This window comes from Nicotiana tabacum, chromosome 15, assembly GCF_000715075.1.
Source record: "Nicotiana tabacum cultivar K326 chromosome 15, ASM71507v2, whole genome shotgun sequence".
Classification (NCBI taxonomy): domain Eukaryota; kingdom Viridiplantae; phylum Streptophyta; class Magnoliopsida; order Solanales; family Solanaceae; genus Nicotiana; species Nicotiana tabacum.
The window spans coordinates 79,034,875-79,040,627 of record NC_134094.1 but is presented as its reverse complement, the minus strand read 5'-3'; the positions used below and the strand labels follow the sequence as shown (position 1 = coordinate 79,040,627).

Below are 5,753 nucleotides of genomic sequence, written 5' to 3'. Positions count from 1 at the left end.
GACCACCTCCAATTGCAGCTAACAATTTCGAGTTGAAGCAAGGGTTGCTTTAAACCCTTCAGAATTGATGTGTCTTCAGAGGGAAGATGAATGAAGATCCAAATACACATCTGATGGACTTCGAGAAGATTATGAACACCTTTCAATACAATGGTGTGTCACAAGATGCAGTGTATTTAAGGACATTCCTCTTTTATCTTAAAGATGATGCAAAACAGTGGCTTCGAAGCTTGCCCACAGGATCAATCAGAACATGGGAGGAGATGACAAGGAAATTCCTTGATAAATATTTTTCCTCAGCTAAAACGGGCAAGTTTAGAAGACAAATCCATAAATTCTTCCAGAAAGATACGGAAACTGTTTTTGAAGCATGGGAGAGGTTTAAGGAGATTGTTCGAAAGTGTCAACATAGCGGAATTGAACTTTGGATGCAACTCCAGGACTTTTGGGATGGATTGACACCGACCTCACGTAGAATAGTGAGTAATGCAGCTGGAGGCTCGTTGATGAAGAAGACTCCAGAGGAGATAGTTACAATTCTTGATGAGTTATCTAAAGATGCAAATCAATGTCCCTCTCAGAGTGCTGAAAGAAGAAGATCGACTGGTGTTCACTAGGTTGATGCTAATATATCTGTGCATGTACAGCTTGATGCTATGGCTAAAGAAATAAGGAAGCTGACCTTAGCCTCGATAAAAAATGAGTCTCATACAGCTTGTGATATATGTGGAAGAAGACACCCTACTCATGAGTACCAAGCCTCAATTGAGGAAGTAAATGTTGTGGGAAACTACAATTTTAATGCAATGGGTCAGAGGCACCCCAATTTTTCATGGAGTTCACTTGGAGGTACTGTGAATGCATGGCAACAAAATAACTCTAGACCCCAGCGACAAGGAGCTCCAGCATACCAAAATCAGCAAAGCCAGTAATTTCGGCCTCAACAGCCCACTCAACCTCGTCTAGAGGATCTAATGAAGGCCTTCACTATCAAGACAGATGAGAGGCTGGACGCCCATGGAGCAGCCATCAAAGAACTGGGCACATCTTTTCAAAACCTGAAGAGACAGGTTGGGCAACTTGCAACAGTATTATCTAAGAGGGCTCCAGGAACTCTCTCTGTTGATACTGAGAGAAATCCTAAAGAAACAGTGAATGATGTAACTCTAAGAAGTGGGAAAGTATTGAAAGATCTCACCCCCAATACAAAATGATGTGAAACTTGAAAAAGAAAGGGGGGAGTAGCTGAAGAATGTTGTTGATAAAAAGAAGAAGGGCCAGATAAAAGCTAAGCAAAAGAAGAAGGGAGAAACTTCGAGAAGGGAGGAACATGATGAGAGCGAGCATATGCCTACTTTACCCTTCCCTCAAAAGCTATATAGAGAAAAGCTGGACAAGCAGTTTGGGAGATTTCTGGATGTGCTGAAACAGGTTCATGTAAACTTACCATTCACATAATTGCTCTCACAAATTTCTGCTATGCCAAAATCTTGAAGGAGATCCTGACGAAGAAAAGGAATATTGAGGAGACCTTAGTGGTCAAGCTCACAGAGCATTCTAGTGCGATATTGTAAAACAAGCTCCCAAAAAAGTTTGGTGATTCAGGGAGTTTTACTATACCTTGGTCATGAGGAACTAGTCATTTTAATAAGACTTTATGTGATTCTGGTGCCTCAATTAATTTAATGCCTCTATCTATTTACAGGAAACTGGAGAAGGAGATTGGAGAGATAAGGTCTGCACCCATATCTTTGCCGCTGGCTGACCAAGCCACTATAATACATGAGGGAATTGGGGAAGATGTGTCAATTCGGGTGGATAAGTTTGTATTTCCTGTAGACTTTATAGTGGTGAATATGGAGGAGAACAAGGAGGTCCCCCTCATCCTAGGAAGACCATTCTTAGCAACGGGTAGAGCAATATTGGATATACACGAGAGAAAAATCATGCTTAGAATGGGTGATGAGACTGTGACTTTTGAGATGAATATAGGAAAGAGGGTGCAAAATGAAAAACCAAGTGCAAATGTTGAGTGAAAAGTGAAGGGCTCAAAAGAGAAGGATGCACTGAGTGAGAAACAAAAGTGTGGGGTGTACCCTAAAAGGCTAAGAAGAAGTTATCTGCATGGATATGTGCATTAATTCGGGCACTAGAAATGGGGCCCGACATCGACTCAGACCCTGACTAGATAGTCAAGGAAGTTTCCTTTACCTTATACTTTTTAATTGTGTGTCATGGAGACATGTCACAACTTAAAGTGTGGGGTAGGAGAATATTTGTATGTTTGTATGTATGTATATTAGTTCTCTTTTTGTTAGTTGTAGTTAGAGATATAGAAAAAAATCATAAAAAATTTAAAAATTTTCAATTTTTCTTGAGGATGGATATCATCGATAGGTTTTCTTGAGGGATTAAAGTCGAAAGAAAAAAGACAAGAAGATTTGCTTTTGTAGGTAGTGTAATAATTTTCCCTTGGTTTTTCTTTGTGTCGCGGTTCTTTTCTAAGGATTTTGTTTGAACCGGGTGTAGTTAGTTTTTGATTTGTAGAGTAGTTGGAAACCTTGTGCTATGAATTGAATTGAAGGCAATATCTCTTAACTTTATTATACCTTGAGAACAGTAAGTGTTTTAGTTATGGCGTTTAGGCTCAGTTTTTGACTCTTGTATAAGTGTCTTAAATTGTATGATCTTAACTTTGCTTAACTACTTTGACTAGAATGTGTTGATAGTCTAATCTAGAGTAAGTTATGTGTCATATGTGTGTGAGTTTTTGTGTTATTCTACACATTGCATTTGATGTAGAACTTGCCCCGTGTGTTTGCAAAGTGAAATGGTAGTTTTATTCAGACTTGGAAAGGATTTAGGCATTTCTTTGTTGAGCCAGATATATGCTTTTGCCCACCTAATTGTTATGTATCATAGTTAACCCTTTGAGCATGTAATCATGTTTCTTTGGAAACCATATTACAAGCCCTAACCATTTGTTTGAATTGACCATCTATTTGAACCTTGTATCTCTCGTGAGCACTTGAATTTGTTATGAACTTTGTAAAAGTGAAGTGTGGGGTGGTTGATTTGGCTTTTAAGTGGAACTATTGAAATAAGGAAAAAGGTGTAATGTTTTTAAAAAGTAAGAGCCACTTGAATTGAAAAAGAAAGAAAAACAATAAGTGTATAATTGTGAAACATATTTCTTGATAGTGGTAACTTTTGATGTAATTGTGCTTAAAGAAGTAGGGAGTTAATGTAATGTTGTTTACCTCTATGTTAGAGTCAGTGAGCGGGTTGTGAAAAATGCATGGTGCTTATGAGTCAATTCTTGAGGCGAGGATGTTACGATATTGTGCTTAATCTGTTTTAGTTATTCTTGGTGTGATGAATTATGCGAGTTGTTTAAAATGGTCGTGTCTATGTAAAGTTTAGTTTGATTGCTCAAGGACGATCAATAGTTTAAGTGTGGGGTATTGATGGTAGGCTATAATTGCGTATTTCCGTCGCTTATTGCACTCTAATTCACTGTACTTTATTCATGTTTGAGCTTTAATTGATAGTGTTTTGCACTTATTGTGTATTTTATGCCTTGTAGGAGTGATTTCGAGCTATGCAGATGTTGTGGAATGAATTCAAGTGATTTGGAGCTTTGAAGTCTGAGCCGGGATCATATTCGGGGGTCGAGGACCAAGTCTGGACGTCAAAAAGCAAGATTCAATATGTACTCTGAGAAAAATGGCTTGCCGCGAGGCATGGGACGACACGTGGTGTGTTGTGGTTGTACAAAGGTTGATGCCTGACAGATGTTGAGCTTTCTGGAAATCCCCACTAATATCCCGCATAGCACGTCGCCCCATGAGGCGTGCCTGTGTATTATTTACAAAGCAATTTTCCAATTTCGGCTAGGAGAAGGTGGTTTCATCTGGCCCATTCCCTACTTGGTATAAATACGTAAAAAAATATTATTCTTTGAACTTTTGATACATACTCGACCTAAGGAGGTTAAGGAGGAGTTGGAAGAACACGAGCACAAGGATTTCATCATTCCTTCCTCACTCAAGACACGAGTTTGAATCGAATTTATGTTTTCCTATATTTTAAATCTATTTGTGATGAATTGCTCCATATCTATGGAGTAGTTCTCTTTAGGGTTTAATGGATTTGGTGTATTGATAATTATTTGTGGATTATAACTCTAGTTTTGTGTATTGAAGCGTTTCTAGATGATTTAATTGTTGCATCTATATTTACTTCTTCATGTAATCGAGAGAGGCATAATTAATTATTCACCTATCCTATTAAAACCATATCTTCTCCCATTGCTAATCTTCTTTGCTTATTCCTTGTTTCGATTGTCAGTAGTCAATAGCTTTAGATTCGTAGTTAATTTTAGTTAGAAATCATATACATCTCAATTGTTGATTATCTTGGATAGCAATTAATCTAGAAACTACGGGAATACTGTTTAACTCCAATCCTTGTGGAGACGATATTATACTATACTATATTTGATTAGCGAGCATAATTTAAGTGTCTGTTTTGAGCTCGTCAATAGGCTAAATGATCAATCAAAGAAAACCTATATCACTTCCTAAACTTACCAGACTTAATCATTTCTCTTTGACTCATATACGGGGCAAGTTCTAGACTAACAAAGGACGACACAGAGTACACCAAAATATCACCTAACACAATGAACATGACTCACTCATGACGGCTCGGACCCGACTCTCAAGTTAAAGCAACTAGCACAGTCATCATAGAAATTAAGCAAACGAGAATTAATCACAAGAGTCGAAAGATGATCTTCAGTGTCAAAACAAAGTCACATATGTTTTCAAGGCATATAATTATAAAAGATCATGAAGAAAGTACTTAGTGCAAATGCTGCGGACCTAATCCCCTATATAAAGCATGTCAAAATGCATAATACTCAAGTTCTTCCTATTCCATTATTAGTTCAAAAAGAAAAAAATGATTTTTTTTTTGTATTTTTATTTGGACTTTAAACCATCAAGAAAACTGTCTAGTAAGTCTATCATTGTGAAAAGTCCAAAACTTTTTGAAAATTCTACCTACAAAAAAAACTACTACCTGGTTCAAAGAGTAATCCCTTAGAAAAGAACTGTGGCCATAAGAAAAATCAAGAGGGATTATTTCTACCTAATTTTTATTTTTGATTTTGTTTTTCAACACACATAAAATAACACACGTAAAATAACATAGAAAATCACCCAAACAGTCTCTTCACCCCACACTTAAAGTTTTGCATTGTCCCCAATGCGTACCCATAAATACAAGAGGGTAAAAGAAACTCTTTGGTAGGCTAAAGACCGAAGCATTAGCAGGTCATAGGGTACTCAGACTTCTCCCATACTTGGTTCTTTGTGCGGGCACCCCACACTTAGTTCCAACCATCTGATTTGTTTTTCCTTCCTTTCAATGAATTTATTTTCCATGCTCCTACAAAATAAAAAAAGTACACTACAAAAATAATATCATAAAAATTAAAGTAATAAAAACAAAATTTAAAAAAAAAACAGTAAAGTTAGGTTGCCTCCCAACAAGCGCCTTAGTTAACGTCATAGCATGACATGAACCACTTTTTGCCTCCACCTCAAACTTATGAATTGGATCCTAAGTTTTGATTCAAGCTTATGATTATGCTCCTGAGGTGGTGGAATGAATCTAACTGGCCCAAGGAAATAATGTAGTATTCTGCACTTCTTGGCCTTTAATGCGCTCAACTACATGAACTTTGA

The 5,753-nt window shown here is 37.2% G+C and overlaps 1 non-coding gene across 1 annotated transcript; it reads right to left on the bottom strand.

Moving 5' to 3' along the window:
* Positions 1–311: 311 nt before the first annotated feature.
* On the bottom strand, positions 312–418 carry LOC142169989 (small nucleolar RNA R71). Its single transcript, XR_012699608.1, has one exon. It is a non-coding gene; the product is annotated as a small nucleolar RNA R71 (small nucleolar RNA).
* Positions 419–5,753: the final 5,335 nt, after the last annotated feature.